General features: G+C 42.2%; 1 protein-coding gene across 2 annotated transcripts in view; it reads left to right on the top strand.

Annotated features, from left to right (window-relative positions):
* The window catches only part of TBC1D19 (TBC1 domain family member 19), a 271,020-nt gene that overhangs the window by 8,353 nt on the left and 242,642 nt on the right, over positions 1–20,025 (top strand). The window contains exon 1 of one of the 2 annotated variants that reach the window (XM_069744639.1): positions 4,439–4,559. The exons of the other annotated variant lie outside the window; for it this stretch is intronic. The gene's annotated coding sequence lies outside the window, so the exon portion shown is untranslated. Of the gene's footprint in view, positions 1–4,438; positions 4,560–20,025 lie in introns of those variants that run through there. 2 annotated transcript variants of the gene reach the window in all.

The raw sequence follows: 20,025 nt of genomic DNA, 5'->3' as shown, positions 1-20,025 counted from the left end.
TTCTACTGTTTAGGTACATTAGGGGCTCTGCAAACGCAATGTGACGCCTGCAGACCATTCCATCTAAGTCTGCATTCCAAATGGCGCTCCTTCCCTTCCGAGCCCTCCCATGCATCCAAACGGTGGTTCCCCCCACATATGGGGTATCAGCGCACTCAGGACAAATTGGACAACAACTTTTGGGGTCCAATTTCTCCTGTTACCCTCGGGAAAATACAAAACTGGGGACTGAAAAATAATATTTGTGGGAAAAAAATGTTTGTATTTTTACGGCTCTGCATTATAAACTTCTGTGAAGCCCTTGGTGGGTCAAAGCGCTCAGCACACATCTAGATAAGTTCCTTAGGGGGTCTACTTTCCAACATGGTGTCACTTGTGGGGGGTTTCAATGTTTAGGCACATCAGTGGCTCTCCAAACGCAACATGGGGTCCCATCTCAATTCCTGTCAATTTTGCATTGAAAAGTCAAACGGCGCTCCTTCCCTTCCGAGGTCTCCCATGCGCCCAAACAGTGGTTTACCCCCACATATGGGGTATCGGCGTACTCAGGACAAATTGTACAACAACTTTTGGGGTCCATTTTCTCCTGTTACCCTTGGTAAAATAAAACAAATTGGAGCTGAAGTAAATTTTTTGTGAAAAAAGTTAAATGTTCATTTTTATTTAACCCCTTAGTGACCGAGCCAAATTTTTGAAATCTGACCAGTGTCACTTTATGTGGTAATAACTCTGCAACGCTTCAACAAATCCCAGTGATTTTGAGATTGTTTTTTCGTGACACATTATACTTTATGATAATGGTAAATTTAGTTCAACATTTTTTGTGTTTATTTATAAAAAATATAAAAAATTTGAGAAAAATGTTAAAAAATTAGCAATTTTCTAAATTTGAATGATTATCCCTTTAATCCAGATAGTCATACAACAGCAAACCATTAATAAATAACATTTCCCACATGTCTGCTTTACATCAGCACCATTTGTAAAATGTTATTTTATTTTGTTAGCATTTTAGGAGGTTTAAAAATGTAGCAGCAATTTTTCATTTTTTCAAAGAAATTTACAAAATTTATTTTTTTAGGGACTTATCCTTGTTTGAAGTGACTTTAGGGGTCACATATATTGGGAAACCCCCAAACGTGATACCATTTTAAAAACAGCACCCCTAAACATATTGAAAACTGCTGTCAGGTAGTTTATTAACCCTTCAGGTGCTTTACAGGAATTAATGCAAAGTGGTATGACAGAAATGAAAATGTGTATTTTTACCACCTAAATGTTGCTAACTTCTAAACAGATTACTATAGCCATCAGACTCTAAGGCAGCTATTTGGTCATGAATTGCCATGGCAAACATCAGGACAACAAAATCATGATCTGAGGGCACCAATTGTGACAAAGAAGAAGCCCCCACACACTGTTAACCATTTATAATGATGTAGTCACTATTGACAGCAGCATCTAAGGGGTTAAACAGATTTAGATGGTGCAAATACTGATTGTGGCTGATACAGCAAGTTGTCAGCTATAGTGTACAGCCGACAGATGATGGATTGTCATCTGTATGGGGATACTATTCTCTTATATCTAAGGTCAGTTAAAAGACGTATTGGCGGTCATTAAGGGGTTAAACATTCCAAAAATTCCTGTGAAGTACCAGAAGGGTTAATAAACTTCTTAAATATGGTTTTGAGCACCTTGAGGGGTGCAGTTTTTAGAATGGTGTCACACTTGGGTATTTTCTATCATATAGACCCCTCAAAATGACTTCAAATGAGATGTGGTCGCTAAAAAAAAATGGTGTTGTAAAAATGAGAAATTGCTGGTCAACTTTTAACCCTTATAACTCCCTAACTAAAAAAAATTTTGGTTCCAAAATTGTGCTGATGTAAAGTAGACATGTGGGAAATGTTACTTATTAAGTATTTTGTGTGACATATCTCTGTGATTTAATTGCATACAAATTCAAAGTTGGAAAATTGCGAAATTTTCAAAATTTTCGCCAAATTTCCGTTTTTTTCACAAATAAACGCAGGTAATATCAAAGAAATTTTACCACTATCATGAAGTACAATATGTCCCGAGAAAACAATGTCAGAATCACTGGGATCTGTTGAAGCGTTCCAGAGTTATAACCTCATAAAGGGACAGTGGTCAGAATTGTAAAAACTGGCCCGGTCATTAACGTGCAAACCACCCTTGGGGCTTAAGGGGTTAAAGAAGAAGTTACAGGTCTGTGAGAGCCAGAAATCTTGATTGTTTGTTTCTGACCAAATACTTATTTTCCACCATAATATGCAAATAAAATGTTAAAAAAACAGACAATGTGATTTTCTGGATTTTTTTTTTCTCAGTTTGTCTCCCATAGTTGAGGTCTACCTATGATGTAAATTACAGACGCCTCTCATCTTTTTAAGTGGTGGAACTTGCACTATTGCTGACTGACTAAATACTTTTTTGCCCCACTGTACCTATGTTTGCCTCCAGCTCCATGTGATGAGTGGCGTATTGAATCCTGTATGTCTGGAGGTATTTGGTGGAGTCATCCAGGCTCTTCGGGCACGGCCCTGTTGTGTGGATGAGTAATGATGAAGCGTTGCTCAATGTTGTGGAAGTCTAAGGCTATGTGCACACCTTGCGGATTTTACTGCGGATCCGCAGCGGTTTTGACACTGTGGATTCCCAGCTGTTTTCCATGAGTTTACAGTACCATGTAAACCTATGGAAAACAAAATCTGTAGTGCACCTGCTGCGGAAAAAAACGCGCGGCAACGTAACGTTGTTTATTCTGCAGCATGTTCATTCTTTGTGCGGAATCCGCAGGTGTAAAACCGCACAAAAACTGCAGAAAATCCGCAGTGCGGATTTCTCAAAACAGGAGCTGAAAAATCCGCAGAGGTTCCATCTCCGTGTGCACATACCTTAAATGAGCAGTGGTGGTGAAGTTGATACTTAAAACCACTGTTCTTTAATTTAATTTTTTTTGCCTCTCAACTTGTAAGGGAACATAACGTATTAACTTCTTGTCTCCGATCGTAAAGTGTGAAAGTTATATTGAAATTTTAGAAGTGTTATTTCTCCTAATTAGCTGGAATAACAACTAAAGGGAGCCTGTCAGTTGGTCTCTACATGTGGAGATACCTCTTTATGTAAAATGTGCTGACAGATTTCCTTTCCTTTACTAGATTTCATTTTCTATATTCTTTTACTTTCCAACCTTAATTAAATATTTTCACTTGTGTATTACCCAAGATATGTTCATTTTTCTTTTTTTTTTTTTCACCAGTTCTGTTTTCAATAATTTTCACTGTTTGCAGAATGTAATAATGCAAATGTTATAAATAAATAAATAAATAAATATAAAAGCAAACAAATAATACACTGGCGCTCCTGTAAAGAGGGATGGTGGAAGCTGCTGGTGACTGATAAGAGCAGAGTCACTAAAACGTAAAAAAAAACCCTGCGCTTCCAGTGATCTATGTTTCTGATCTACAAAACCCACTATGTTTTTGTATATCAGAAACATTGATCACTGGAAGTGCAGGTTTTTTTTTTTTTACGTTTTAGTAAATAAATACAAAGGAATATAAAAATATTTGCCATTAATGTGTGCCCACTGCCCAACTGTATAAAGTGCCCCAATATTACGGTAAGTATTGTCATTCCTAGCCACTTTTGTTTCTGCATTTATCTCCTTGTTCCTTCGGCAGACATAATTCATGTGAAATATACGACTTGTTTTGAATAAATGTGGCTCCAATCAAAACCAAAAATCATTTTTGCCAATTTTTCTTATGTTTTTTGTAAAAACAAAACAACAAATCTATATATAAAAGTAACTTCTATTACATTAGACTTTTTGTTCTCACGTCCTAGAGAGTGAAGTTACGGTATTTTCAACACTATTAATGTTTGGAGGGAGTAAATTGCATTTTGGTGAAAAACAATCCTTTGCCTGACAAAAATACATAAGTATATTGGGTTCAATTTAAAGTCCACACAATTTCTTTTGTGCTTGATTATCGTGGCAAATCTGTAGAATCTGAACTGACCCTTAGCTCCAAACGCTTTGGGAATCCTGGACTGGAGAAATCTATAGACTCAGACGTCTGTTGTTATGAATACAAACCAGGATGGCAATAGCGGGCATCAAAGCTGGAAAAAAACATGGGCATTGAAGGCATATTAGTATGTCCTGTTTTCTTAGTGGTATGAGTCCTGGTTTCCTTGAAGTCTATAAATACAGCATATCGTTATCAATTCTTGTGTTTGTCATTTCTTATGTCTCCCGCACGAAAAAAAGATGGTGATAGTGCCGTCGTTACCTCCTTGGTGGTCTTTTTCCAGATTAGGATTGCTATTTTAAAGTATCCATCTATCATTTTAAAAAGATACGGTAATTTACAAGTCCAATTTTTTTTTTTTTTTTTAAGGACACAGCTTTATGCTTTTAATGGAAAAAAAACAAGAGAACCATCTTCTGTATTCTTCCATATGAAATCAAAGGCATACAGAGTTACATCAGAGGTCTTGTGCATCAATACAGCTGACTTTTTGAGGTTAACTAATTTATTTATTTTTTAATATTTACAATCGTTTTAGGTGTGCATTTTACTAGGTTTGTAAGTAGACTACTGGGAAATGCAAGAAAGATACGTGTACCTAAAGTATATAGTGCATTCAGGTAGCGATTAAAGGGCCACTGTCACCCTCTCCAGCCGTTAAACTAAAAGAGCCACCTTGTGCAGCAGTAGTGCTGCATTCTAACAAGGTGGCTCTTTTAGTTTTTGGTGCATGTATTCCCAAAATAAAGCGTTTTATTACTTCTCCAAAATACCTGTCTTTCGCCAGGGAGGCAGGTCCTCACCCCCCTGCTTGAAACGCCACACTGCCGTCACTCAAATATTCAGGGGCTCCGGGCGCCGCCCCCTCCGTGCTGTTTTCGCATGAAATCCGGCGCATGCGCTGTGTACTACTGTGTGGGGCAGGCGCAGTGAGCTCTGGCCGTCTGACGTCACAGCCAGGCTTGCAGACTGCGCCTATGCGGACAGTGCGCCCACCCACCTTGGGAATCCCAGCCCCGCAGTGTGTTATGCATTATTCACAGTGCGGGGCTGGGATTCATAGGCAGGGCGGCCGCACAGGGCCAGTCTGCAAGCCTGGCTGTGACGTCAGACGGCAAGAGCTCACTGCGCCTGCCCCACACTGTAGTACACAGCGCAGGCGCCGGATTTCAAGCGAAAACAGCGCGGAGGGGGCGGTGCCCGGAGCCCCTGAATATTTGAGTGACGGCAGTGTGGCGTTTCAAGCAGGGGGGTGAGAACCTGCCTCCCTGGCGAAAGACGGGTATTTTGGAGAAGTAATAAAATGCTTTATTTTGGGAATACATGCACCAAAAACTAAAAGAGCCACCTTGTTAGAATGCAGCATTACTGCTGCACAAGGTGGCTCTTTTAGTTTATAACGGCTGGAGGGGGTGACAGTGGCCCTTTAAGGGTAGCCAAGGCAGCTGGCAGTGCATGGAGGAGGCCATCACATATCAGGCGATATGTCATATGATAGTTAATTTGATGAAAACATTGGTGCCCAGGAGCACATTGTGTGAGACAATAGAAGGATGGAGAAAAAGCGATGTGCTGTGCATTTTTACAAAAATTATGGTTGGCATTAATAAAAGGACACTTTATGTATTTTTAATGAAGGATAATGTAATAAGGGTTGAGGTTATACCTAATAAAGGAGAACACTATGTAATAATTGACTGGGCTATACATAATAAAGGAGACCAATGTAATAAAGGTCAGTGTTATACACAGTAAGGGAAGAAACTACCGTATATAATGTATGATGCTATACACCATAAAGGAGAATACTGTAATAATGAACATGCTATAGGTAGTTCTCAACTTATGACGTTGATCCGTTCTTAAACGGCGTCGTAAGTCGGACCATACGTTCATACAGTACTGTACAATAATAACAGTACAGTACTGCAACCACTTAGCCTATCCAAACACCTATCCTAACACAATACCCTACATAATTAGGGTGTTATGGTGTGCAGGAGACTCGTTTTCCTTGTGTAACCGGGTACAGTGTACAGTACTGGACTCTATTCTTCCACCGCTGCACGTAGTTCGACTTACGATGCAAAACCGCGTAAGTCTGAATGAGGCGTCATAACCACGAAACAACGTAACTCGAGACCGTCGTAACCCAAGGACTAACTGTACATAATAGAGGATACTAAAATCGTGCTATGCACAATAAGGGAAGACACTTTGTAGCAATTGACCGTGCTATATAAAGTAAGGAAGGACACTATGTAATAATCGACAGCCCTATACCTAGAAGGAACCTGTCACCAGGTTTCCCTTAAATATATCCACCACCTTAAGTCCTCTTTCACAGCACTGTAGCAACCTGTTCATCACTGTACAGCAGCCCTGCATAATTAAGAAATTACCTTGTATAAGTAACCAACACCATGGAAATCTGCGCTGTTCGGTCTGATGGGCTTTGCTGGTCTTTGCTCGCTCTGCGCCTTTTCACTACTGACAGTCATCGACCCTAGTGCCTAGACTGAGATCGATGACATTTCCTACATTATCCACACAGCGCTGCTTGTCTTGTAAATGTAAAAAACCAAAGACAGAAACCTATTAAGTTTACATGCTGCATGCACACCAGTTTGTATCCCAGTTCATTTCTTTCGTTTTTTTTGTCTGTTTGCACCATGTGCATATGAAGGTATGGCCTGCCTTTTCTTTGAGCTGGACATTATATTGATGTGGATCCCCATTGTTGTGTGTCTACCAGCTGGGCTCAGTCCTTCGCAGCCTTTATTCACATGCATGTCACTTAACAAATGGAAAAGCTTTAATGTTTGAGTTAGGACCATCCCAATTAGGGTCACTGTGAAGTTTTGGAATGGCTTTTGCATTTTTTGATCAAAATTATGTCAAATAAGTATACATGCGCTTACATGCTGCATGCACACCAGTTTGTATCCCAGGTCATTTTTTTCTTTTTTTTTTAAATCTTGTAACCGTGCAGTAGAAGCACAGAACTGCGCAAGTGTGCTATGCTCTGCCCTGCTGAGGCACAGCAAATTTCTATTATGCACATGCACCAGCTTCTCTTCCGGGTCATCGGTTCTGTGTGCTCTTTGTGTTGCATGTGCATTATAGGACTTTGTTCTGCCTTCAGGAGGGTAGAACGTAGTGCACGATCGCAGGTCTGTGCTGTAACTGCAGGCAGAAGATTGACAGCAATATATGGATGACGAACGAAATGTCATGCATGTTAATCAAGGCAGACAAGCGATTGAGAGAAGGAGCTGAGAACACACCAGCGATACCCATTGGACCAGACAAGGCCGAATTACCATATGGAAAAAGGTATTTTCTTAGTTGTACGGGGTAGCTGAGCAGTTATGAGCGCGTTCCTGGAATGCCGTACAAGAGGACTTAAATGTGGGGAATTTATTTTTATATAGGGCAAACCTGGTGATCAGTGCCCTTTAATAACGGAGGACACTGGGTAATTTATGGTTGACGCTTTATATAATAAGGAAGGACACTACATAACAAGATAATAAGGCGCAGCGCTATACTTGTTAAGGGAGGTTGTTTTGCAAATATGACTTACTGCCATAATTTCTTTGTAGGCCATACAATATAGATACAGAATACATACTTGCATCTAGTGACTTAGAAGTTGATCTGCAGCAAACCTTTATCATTGAAGTAAGAGCAGGGTGGATTTGATTTAAATCTAACTGATTTAAATCACGATTTAAATCACTAGTCAGTAAGGCTTGATTTAAATCAGTGATTTAAATCAAAGTTTCTACCTAACTGAATTTGACTTCGCAGAGGTCCCAGCCTCTTCTTCACGGCAAAAATGTTACAACATGAACAGAGTTGAGAAAAAGACCTTAATCCTATTGTTCTACAAACCTATGAATACAGAATCAACCCCTTCAGTGCCAAGTCCAAGAAGTTAGACAATATGTTTCTGATTGTTTGGAGTGGAATAGATCTGCACAACACAAGAAGAATGTGAATCTAAGTGTGAGGAGGCGGAAGGGCAAGCAGACAAGAAAATGAAAGTGAAACTTTGAGCACAATACTGCAGCATAGCCACAGACAGACAAGTCTGAATCTGTTTGTGTGTACGATCTGAGGTTTATTACATTCTTTCCTTATAATGGCAGCAGGCCGTAAAAGAGACCCAGTTTGGGAATATTTTAATGAAGCTCCTTCGCCTATCGGTAAGGCAGGCATGCGTGCAAAATGCAAACGATGTAACAAAGAGATGCAAGGCCTGGTGGCGCGAATGAGGCAACATCATGAGAAGTGCGGTGATATCTGCTTGCCCTTCCTCCTCCTCACACTTAGATTCACATTCTTCTTGTGTTGTGCAGATCTATTCCACTCCAAACAATCAGAAACATATTGTCTAACTTCTTGGACTTGGCACTGGAGGGGTTGATTCTGTATTCATAGGTTTGTAGGACAATAGGATTAAGGTCTTTTTCTCAACTCTGTTCATGTTGTAACATTTTTGCCGTGAAGAAGAGGCTGGGACCTCTGCGGAGTCCAATTCAGTTTTGAGAACTGCGTAAGTAAAGTGAGCGTCTGTGATAATATGGGAGAGAAACTGCCCACTAATCCTACAGAAACCTCTGGAAGAGCATGGCATTGTGAATGTTACACATATACAGCCTTTATTCTACTGAGTTAAACAACTCAGCTTTATCTCATGATGGAAGAACATTTGGATGGTAAAATATTTTCCTCAAAAAGCAGTTTATTGAAAAAAATCCGATTTAAATCAAAAAAATCAGATTTAAATAAAAAAAATCCAATTTTTTTATTATTATTATTATTTTTTTTTTTTTTAAAAAAACATTGATTTTTATCCACCCTGAGTAAGAGCTTACCTGTAGCACCTGGCAGTGGCCATTTAATGGTTTACACTGCTTAGGTTCAGACCCCATCAATGTAATATTGATGACCCATCCTGAGGCTAGATCATCAATATAATAGTAGAGAACAACCCCTTTAAACTGTAATGCTCCTTTTAAAACTATACAACAATTTTGAGTGGTTTCCATCAGACAGTGATGTTTTTGTATAACACTGTTGCTCCAGTATACAGAATTCTGATTTGTTATCTGTGTATATTCTGCAGACGTTCAGACTGCGCTCGGTATATCACTTGGATGATGTATGGAAATTAATGTTTTGGGTTTTTTATTTTTCCTTATTTTAGAACAGCTTGCATGTCCTTTTATCTTCAGTGTTTGGTGAAATTTACAAAACAATAGGAAATACAAATTCTGAATTAGTTATCTGTGCTCAGCAAATGACAAATGTCACTCTGCTGCCTTTGTGTACATATAGATAATATTATACAAATGCCTCCCAAGGAAACATTTAGATTACCGCATTCTTATGTAATCAGTTATCTCATATTAATAAAATATAAATATTACCACAAATGAAGATTTTTGAGTGTCCTGGTTTGTAGGATGTGGCTTTTTCTTTACGCACTTTGCTATGACTAGATTTTTGCAGAATTTAACATTTATTCCATTAGTAAACTATTGACTCTCTCTAAGGGCTTGTTTCCACTTGCAAGATATACGTCCGAGTCTCGCATGTGGAAACGAAGCTCTGACGCCGGCACTCCAGAGCGGAGCGTGCAGCCGCATAGCAATACATGCAGCCGCAAGCTCCGCTCCGGAGTGCCGGCGCCAGAGCTTTGTTTCCACATGCGAGACTCGGACGTATATCTCACAAGTGGAAACAAGCCCTTAAACCCAGACAGCCGTTTTCTAACCCTCTGCCAGACATGTACCGTAAGTCTGTTCAGTGAAAGGAGTGGATTCAGGACTGGCATTGCATAAGTTGACCTGTACTCTGAAGATTTTCCCTATACCGCTATTAAAGTGCAACCTTGTTTATAGAGGAACTGCTGTTTGTTTTTCCCTAATGTTTTACACAAAGTGAGTAGTTCCTCAATGTGTAGGTAAAACACTCACACATATAGGCAGCATGGTGGCTCGGTGGTTAGCACTGTTTCTTTTAAGCTCTGGTGTCCTGTGTTCAAATCCGACCAATGTCAAAATCTGCAAGGACTTTCTATGTTCTCTCCGTGTGGGTTTCCTCCGTGTTCTCCAGTTTTCTCCCACACTCCATAGACATGCTGTCAAGGAATTTAGATGGTGATCCCCAATGTGGACAGTGCTGATAATGTCTGTAAAGTGCTCTGGAATTAATGGCTCTATATAAGTGAGTAAAATACATAAATTGCATGCATCAAAGGAATATAATTTTCTATTTTACTGTTCGCCACAACAGCACCCACTGGAGAGAGGGATCTGCCCCATAGGAACAGGAAACCTACAGAAAATAAAAGGAAGGCGGTCCGCCTCTCCTCAGTTGGTTTCCTGTTTCTACGGGAACCGCAGGATTCTACAAGAAGAACATACCTGGGCCAGTGCATGCCGCCTGTGCGGTGTCTGCGGGAACGGCAGGGGCTGCGGTCCAGAGGCAATGTCGGGGGAGCTCCGTTTGATGGCTCCCTCCTCATCTGGTGGATGGAGTGGGGACCGGGGAGGGCCACCCGGTCTCACTCAGGAGATGCGCCGTCGAGTGCATGGAGCAGATGCCCTAAAGCTTCAACGGCGGGCCGTGGAATGGAGTGGGCTGCACGGGTCCTGACGGACATAGTGGTCATGCGGGGTGAAGGCAGCGTTCCAGAATGTGGCCTGGTGCCGGAAGCTGGGTCCGTGCAATGCGCCGAGCGATGCAGATGTTCCTGCCCCGGAAGTGGAGATTGAACACAGGCCGAGGTACAAGCGGTGGGGGAAGCGCTGATAGGCGCATGTGCAGTACACCGCAGCTACTGACCCGGTACTGGATGGAGGATTCCCGGGTCACAAAAAAAAGAAGTGTATTATTTGGAGCATCGCTGTCAGTCGGCAATGCAATTATGTCATCCCTAGGCCAAATCATGAATCCTCCAGCAGGGGACTCGGCAGGCACCTCCAGGTACCGCTCCGGCAGAGGATCTACAGATGCCAGTCGCAAGAGTGACGCAGTGGACTCCAGATCCAGGACTGTACCTCGGCCTCCTGATCCGGTACCGATAGCTTCACTGGGTGAGTGTATAAACTTTGCCAATTAAGCTGACACCCCTATTTTTCTCTTGCCGTATCCGCCCTCATTTAAGCCAAGAAGCAGCAAAAATCAAAACATAAGCAGTGCGCCCTATGCAGTCAACTTCTCCCTGATTCCTACCCCAAGAAGTTATGTAAGGAATGCATCAGTGAGACGATTCAGGGGGCAGCAATGTCAGTTAGAGACATACGTGCTATAATTAGGAGTTGCAAGCCATCGCCCATAATAAAACACCCCCAGAGAGTAAAAGCAAAAAGAAAGTAGCTTCCAGCTCGGAATCCGATAATGACCAGGAAATAGCCTCGGACTCCTCACTCACATCCTCCTCCTCATTGTCATCAGAAATTGAAGGGCGATCCTGCTTTCCCTTGGATAGTGTGGATAACTTAGTAAAATCGGTAAGAAACACTATAGGGTGTGAGGAGACAAAAGGTGCTCAAACCACGCAGGCATAATGTTTGCAGGTTTGGCAGAGAGGAAAAGGAGAGCCTTCCTGGTAATTCCAGCAGTTAAAGCCTTGATAAAAAGAGAAAGAGAGAAGCATGACCGGAGAAGCTTCCTCCCACCAGCTTCCAAAAGAAAATACCCATTTAGCGATGAAAAGCTACTAACATGGACTAAAGTCTCTAAAGTGGACGCAGCCGTTGCCTCTTCTTCTAAACAATCCACACTATCAGTGGAAGATGCAGGCCTGCCTTCTGATCCTCTTGATCGCAAGGCAGAATCATCATTAAAAAGGTCATGGGAAGCAACTACGGGCATATATATACCAGCAGTGGCCAGTACATGCACCGCCAGATCAATGCTCGTATGGATTGATCAACTGGACCAGCAGATTGACCAAAAGGTCTCTAGAGATAAACTGTGAGATGCTATTCCTTTAATTAGAGGGGCAGCAGCCTTTATGGCCGATGTATCAGCGGACACACTACGCCTAGCAACGAGGTCTGCAGGTCTGGTAAATAATGCCAGGCGGGCTTTGTGGATGAAAAGTTGGAAAGGGGGACACGCAGTCAAAATCAAAGAGCTGCTCTATCCCATTTGAGGGTGAGTTTCTCTTTGGAAAAAACCCTAGATGACATACTCACCAAGGCAAAAGAAAGGAAAAAGGCTTTTCCTGATTCTTCTATTCCTTTCTATAGGAGAGCATTTAAAATAAGGCCATTCGGTAAAAGAAAACAAGCAGAAAGACCAATGAGATGGGTCACAAAAGAAGAGAAACAGAGGAGTGCTATGTTTAGAAGACCTGGCTTCTGAAAAGAAAATAAGTACTAAAAAACCAGTCACCCCAGTAGGTGGTAGACTAAAATTATTCTTCTCACAGTGGGAATAGATAACCGCTAGCTCGTGGATCTTGAGTATAATCAGAGAAGGAATAAAAATAGCATTCCTTCAGATTCCCCACGACTCATTTATTGTAACATCCCTCAATTCGCCAATGCAACAAAAAGACTTTGAGATAGAAATTCAAAGCCTATTAACCAAAAGGGTCTTAGTTAAGGTTCCAGAGGGGCAAGAAGGTAGAGGATTCTACTCTCCTTTATTCCTAATTCCCAAACCCGATGGTTCATTCAGAACAATCATACATTTTAAAAAACTTAATACATTTATTCAAAATCATAAATTTAAAATGGAATCAATCAGATCCACCATTAAGCTCCTTTTTCCAAATTGCATGATGGGGGCATTGATCTAAAAGATGCATATTACCATCTCCCTATCCATAACAGATACCAAAGATACCTCAGGGTCGCAGTGACATTCAAAGGCAAAATCCGTCACTTCCAGTATACGGCTATGCCCTTTGGCCGCTCCACAGCACCAAGAATCGTCACCAAAGTGATGTTGGAGGTGATGGCTTACCTTCTTCAAAAAGACACCTTAATTGTCCCTTACCTTGATGACTTTTTAGTCGTCGGGAATTCGGCTGTCCAGTGTGCTAAACGTTTAGCTCACACTGACTCATCATTACAGGATCTAGGCTGGATCATCAACTTCAAGAAGTCCAGACTTCCAGTCCTACATTCCCTCCAGACGTTTTTAGGTTTCCATCTAGACTCCATAAGCCAAAAGTGTCTACTTCCACAGGTAAAGATATCGCTCATTAAAAGCAAAGTTACAGCTGCAATGAACAGACCACAAATGTCTCCGAGGGAAGCAATGTCATTGTTAGGATCCCTTACCTCCTGTACCCCTGCAGTTCAGTGGGCACAATACCATACCCGGATACTGCAACATCAGATTCTTCGAGAGGAAAGATGGCTACTCGGTCACCTTGAGAAGGAAATGACCTTATCCCAGGATGTCTTAACTTCCCTAATATGGTGGCTAGATAGTAACCATTTGTCGGGTGGTGTCCCATGGGTAATAACACCATCCCATACTTTAACCACTGATGCTAGCCCCCCCGGATGGGGTGCCCATATGGGAAATGGCTTCTCCCAAGGGATGTGGAAGAGAGAGGAACTCCAACATTCATCTAACCTAAAAGAGCTAAATGCAGTAAATCATGCGTTACATCATTTTCTTCCACAGCTTCGAGGAAAACGTGTCAGAATTTTATCAGACAATACCACAACAGTGGGATATCTGAATGGACAAGGAGGTACTCATCAGAAACTCTGATGTCTTCCGCAAGAGAAATCTTGAACCTGGCCAAGAAACATCTGTCATCCCTTTCTGCTCTTCACATCAAGGGGGAAAACAACCAACAAGCGGACTTCCTAAGTCAGTATACGTTACGACATGGAGTATGGTGACAAAATCATCGCATCTTCAAAGAGATAGTATCTCTTTGGGGTCATCTTCAAATAGACCTTTTTGCCACAAGGAAGAACAAACAAGTATGGAAATTTGCCTCCCTATCTTCAGCAGATCATCCGGACATACTAAACGCTCATCAAATTCCTTGGTGATTCAATCTGGCATACGCCTTCGCTCCGATAATACTACTGCCACAATTCATTCGGAAAATCAGAGAGGAGGAGGCAAGGATAATATTAATAGCACCATTTTGGCCCAAGAGACCATGGTTCTCGTGGCTACAAACTGTCTATCAGACCCTTCGGTCCTTCCCTCAATCCCCAACCTACTCAGGGACACTTCTTCCACCCTCGGGTAGACAGCCTCCACTTGACGTCTTGGAACTTGAAAGGCAGATGCTAAAATCAAAGGGGTTTTCAGAAGGATTAATTGGTACACTCCTGCAGAGCAGGAAACAGTCTACCACAAAAATCTACACTAAAATATGGAGAAAATTCCTGCTGTTCCATACAACTTCTGATCCTACAGAAGTCCCGATAGGGCCCATCTTAGAATTCCTACAAAAGGGAAAATAATTAGGTCTATCTATAAATACATTGAAGGTCCACGTGTCTGCACTAGGGGCCCTCTATGGCCATTATGTTGCAGGGAATAAATGGGTGTCCCGATTCATCACAGCTTGTGAACGGATCAGTCCCGTTCACATACCCAGGATTCGTCCCTGGGATTTAAACCTGGTCCTAGATGCTCTAACAGAACCTCCTTTTAAGCCAAGAGATACAGCATCCCCAAAACACCTATCACTCAAAACGGCCCTCTTAGTAGCACTAACATCTGCTAGGAGAGTCGGTGACATTCAAGCTCTGTCTATAGATCTGTTAGGAGTCGAGTTTCCTCTGCTGCACAGGGGGAATCTCGATCCGTGCCTGCTGCGGTCTCCCATTCAGCATCGGCCGCAGTGGGGTCTGCTCAGCGGAGACGTCGCTCCCAGCGTCTCGCTGAGGCTGATTCGGTGCATAGGGTCACTACTGCCTTTTCTGGCTTTCCTATGGTACCCTGCACTGATCTGCGGCGAGCAGGCCTCTCTGGGACTAAGTCCTTATTTACACACACTGAGCATGCCCAGGGCAAGGTCTCCCATTGGAGGTCGAGGGTCACATGTTCAGGTACTGCAGCGCATCCCATTGGTCCTCCAGGAAGGTCCTGAAAGGGCAAAACTTTGGTAGCAGCTTCCTGTGCTGTAACTATATAAACTGCGCATGACCGCACGGCCATGCGCTAGTATCGTCTTATGTCATATGCTTTGCGCCAATGTGGTCATGCGTTTGTATGTGTTCAGGGACCCGGCTGAAATAAGCCCCTAGAATGCTGGCACCTCCGGCGAGGAGATTGTGTATAAGTGTGTTCAGGGACCCGGATGAAATAAGCCCCTAGAATGCTGGCTCCTCCGGCGAGGAGATTATGTATGCATGCATGACCACTCACTGCTCACATCTGGGTAGTTGGCCTGTGCCTCTGTGAAAGTCTAACAGGGCACAGAGCCTGCCTCTCGCGGTTACTCTGTGAAGCTAACAGAGTTGGTATATACCGCCATATAGAGCCGCCATTATTTAGCAGCAGGTACTTTCCTGCACGGTGGATCCCGGGTTGCGAACGCACCAATTCCATTTAATAAACAATATATTTGGTGCGTTCCGCCAACCCTAACAAGATCCACCCTTCCTACTGACGTTTTGGAATAGGTTGATTTTAAAACCAGGCCCCTCATACCTTCCTAAGCTAGCGGGAAAATTTCATAGAGCACAATAAATACTTTTTCCCACCTTCTTTAGGGACCCCTCCACTCCTGAAGAACGGAAGTTTTACACCCTGGATGTCAGGTGAATAGTATTAAAATACATTGAAAGGACTAGGAGTTGGAGGCAGTGTAGGGCTCTGTTCATATCCTTCCAGGGCCACAAGAAGGGGTATGGAATCACGAGGGGCACCTTATCCCAGTGGATTAGGGATGCTATCCAGCTGGCTTTCTCTGCGAGAAATGCAAATCCTCCAGAGGGCATTAAAGCACATTCTACTAGAACTATGGCATCTTCCTGGGCCGAAAGGGGAGACATTCCAATTGAGGACATATGTAAAGCGGCTACGTGGTCAGCTCCTTCTACCTTCTAAAATCACTATAGGCTTCACCTCTAGTCAGCTTCTGACCTGGACTTTGGCAGGACTGTCCTCAGCACGGTGGTCCCCCCCCAGGTGACAGTCTCTAGAAATCTCTCCAGTGGGTGCTGTCGTGGCAAAGAGTAAAAAGCCGGATTACTTACCGGTAATGCTCTTTTAGTGAGTTCACAACAGCACCCAGTCACTTCCTTCCCTGAAATTATGTACAGCATGCACTAATAGGGTACTTTTTTCTTTAAATATAGAGTAAATAAGTTTAAACATAAAATATTACTGTTTTGCCTAATACTTGGCGGTCCTCCTGGTACACTGAAATCCAAATGAGGAGAGGCGGACCGCCCCCCTTTTATTTTCTGTAGGCTTACTGTTTCTATGGGGCGGAGCCCTCTCTCCAGTGGGTGTTGTCGTGGACTCACTAAAAAAGCATTACTTGTAAGTAATCTGGCTCTTTAGAAAAGTTATTTGGGCTGTTAGCTCTAATAAGCTTTTATTTATTATATATGTTGTACAATATTCTGATTAACATAATTTTTATGATCTTCCATTCTAAATCTATAGTCATTCATGTTGAGATAGTCATTCACAGCTCTAACAGCCAACACTCTTCTCTGAATGCTTTCTGCAAGATTTTGTTGGTGTCTGGGAATTTTTGTCCATTCCAGAAAGAGTATTTGTGAGGTCAAACACAGAAAGGGCCTGTCTTGTGATATCCGTATTAGTTGGATGGGGACAGGGCTCGTAGTTCCTCCATGCTAAAGGCTTCCATCCACTCCTGTACAGACCTTGCTTTGTGCACTGGGGCGCAGTCATGGAGAACAGAAAAGGGCCTTCCCCAAACTGTTCCCACCAAAATGTTTGGTTATGCTGAAGCATTAAGATTTCCCTTTGTGGGCTCTAATGGGTTAAGGCCAACCCCTGAAAAACAACCCGTAAAATGATCCCTTCATTCCACAGAACATGTTACCTCTGTAGAATCCAGTCGTGGTTGCCAACTTGACTTTATATGTTTGTTTTTTTTTTTCTTGACACCTTCTCAAAAAATCATGGACAGACAATATTTTTATGGACATATTGAAAAAATAATTATGCTCATAAGTGATACATGCCTACAGCCCATAATTTCAATAAGAGGACATTAGTTGCATTCACTGTCAGCTAAAATAGTAAAAATATTCAGTAGAAGTTTCTTCAGCTTCCAAAAAAATCATGAACGCCTTTGAATTTTTTTTTACGGACAGGGCAAATAAATGTCTATTTTAAAAGGACTGTCCTGGAATTTCTCAGTGGTTGACAACCCTGAATCCAGTGACCATGTGCTTTACCCCACTCCATCTGATGTTTGACATTATTCTTGGTGATTTACAATTTGCATGCAACGAAGCAATAGAAACCCATTCCATAAAGCTCCCAGTGCAGAGTTTGTGCTGATATTAGCACCAGAGGAGGGCTGCGTCTGCAGTTATGGAGTCAGCAGAGTGGTGGCAACTTTTCTGCCCTCTGCTTCTCAGCATTCGGTGACGTGGCCTACACTTCATGGCTGTATTGCTGCGGTTCCCTCCACTTTTCAGTAATATCATTCACAGGTATTGGGGGGAATATTTGGGAGGGAAGAAGAAATATCATGATGTAACTTGTTACACCCGCGGTTCCTATTACTGGACCGTGCTGGTATCTGTGAGCTTTTTGCCATCAGCCATTCTGTCACATGTTAGTAAAGGCAGACCGCTTGGCAGGGTATGGATTTTATAAAATGGTTCAATGGGAGTCAATGAAAAACCTGAATTATACTAGAATGATGGTTATGTTAAGAAAATGATGGCTCTTCATGTAAAAACTTTAGCTACCATGAGACAAAATAGCACAAGACCTTTTTAAAGTTGAGAGGTTTACACTACTTGTTATAGACAACTGCAACAATTTTCCAAAGGCACTAGATTGGATTAGTGCAGGAGTGGCCAATTAATTTTCCCGAGGGGCCATATAGGCCAAAATTTAATTCTGCTCAATATTAATTATATTTATTTATATTAATTGCATTATTTAATATTAAGCAGAATTAAGTATCTTGAAATCCCCTATATACGTATAAGCCTGCACACAGCCCTTTATATACCGTGTGAGCCCCACATAGCCTCCTATATATAATATGAGCCCCCATATAGCCTCGCTATCAGAGTTGAGCTAATATGTTCTTAATCGGTCGCTGAATCTGAACTTGCCATATTCATGTCGATTTTATGTTTGATGATCGGGTCCGAACATATTCGTTCATTTCTTCTCCCATTGCCTCCAATGACGTTCGGAAGTGTTCGGTAAATATTGTAAAAACAATATTCGCCGCCGGTCATAGTCTGAACTGAATTTTGAAAAATTAGCTCAACTCTACTCTCTATATACAGTATGAGCCCCAGGACAGCCTTCTGCATTCAGTATGAGCCGCCAGACAGCTTCCTGCATTCAGTATGAGCCACCAGACAGCTTCCTGCATTCAGTATGAGCCCCCATACAGCCTTCTGCATTCAGTATGAGCCCCCATACAGCCTTCTGCATTCAGTATAAGCCCCCATACAGCCTTCTGCATTCAGTATGAGCCCCCATACAGCCTTCTGCATTCAGTATGAGCCACCAGACCGCCTTCTGCATTCAGTATGAGCCACCAGACAGCCTTCTGCATTCAGTATGAGCCACCAGACAGCCTTCTGCATTCAGTATGAGCCCCCAGACAGCCTTCTGCATTCAGTATGAGCCCCGATACAGCCTTCTGCATTCATTATGAGCCACCACATAGCCTCCATGTATACATACAAATATTAGACAAACATGGAAAAAAGCAACAACATATACTCACCACACTTCCGTTCCCCCAGCGCTCTGCTCCTGTCTCCTGTGCGGAGTCTCAGCAGCAATGCGATGAATTGACATATTAAAATATGCTTTTTCACATGCTGGTTGGTGGAAGATGAAGCTGGCAGCCCCATCCTACACCAATGTATTCCTGAGGATACAGATAGCGGTGACAGCGGGCAGTAGCGGATGGACAGCGGGCAGGTGAACACACTGTGTGGCCCGAGGTTTACTATTTCAGCCCTTTGGCTATGTTTTCCAGGTCTGCGTTAGTGAGATGATGCTGGCCTTTTTTATAGACTGCAACAGGTTGGCGCACTCATGTAAATGCTGCGTCAATGCTAGTGGATGTCAACTTCCTTCTGATATGAAACTGGCGGCGCAATTGGTTTTTATACCTTTTATGACATTTTATTTTTTAGATGAATGTTTACTCTCTAATTTTATAGAAAATGTGGGGCAAAGAACACGTACCTTGTCAGCAACTTGTGTTGGATAGTCTTGTATATTTTGAGATAACCCCTCATTCAGTCGTGTGCGTGTGTGTTTTGTGCTTCTTACTTTTTCCTCTTTTTAGCACTAGTTCTTCAAGACCTACCGTAATAATTTTGTGGGATCTACAAGGGGTTACTGAAAGTAGAGCACACTCTTGTTGTAAAGAGGCTTTAGCTGTGTGTATTTGTAGACTTACATCCCGCTGTCTAAGAGCTGTTCTCTGGAGAGTAAGTGCACTATCACTCTACACTTCAGTTTTGCTCATGGTTTGGCTTTTGGTCTTCATTGTCTGAACACTTCTTTTTCTGTATAAAATGGATATTTCTCAAGAGTACAATCCAATCTTAAAGCTGTCACCTGCGTCAGGACTGGATTGTACTTTTAGTTTTGAAAGGACTTCATGTCTGTGAATCAGTTCATCCGTAGAGTATATTACGTAAAGCGAGATTAAATGGATTGTTCTGTTAGAAAAGTTATATTTAAAGAGGAATTTGCAAAATACCAAGTTACTTCTACCCATTAGATAGGAGATGATTTTCTGTTTGCTGGAGGTTTG

Source organism: Ranitomeya imitator, chromosome 1 (genome assembly GCF_032444005.1).
Source record: "Ranitomeya imitator isolate aRanImi1 chromosome 1, aRanImi1.pri, whole genome shotgun sequence".
Lineage (NCBI taxonomy): Eukaryota > Metazoa > Chordata > Amphibia > Anura > Dendrobatidae > Ranitomeya > Ranitomeya imitator.
The sequence above is the reverse complement of the archived record's forward strand: the minus strand, read 5'-3'. Positions and strand labels throughout refer to the sequence as shown.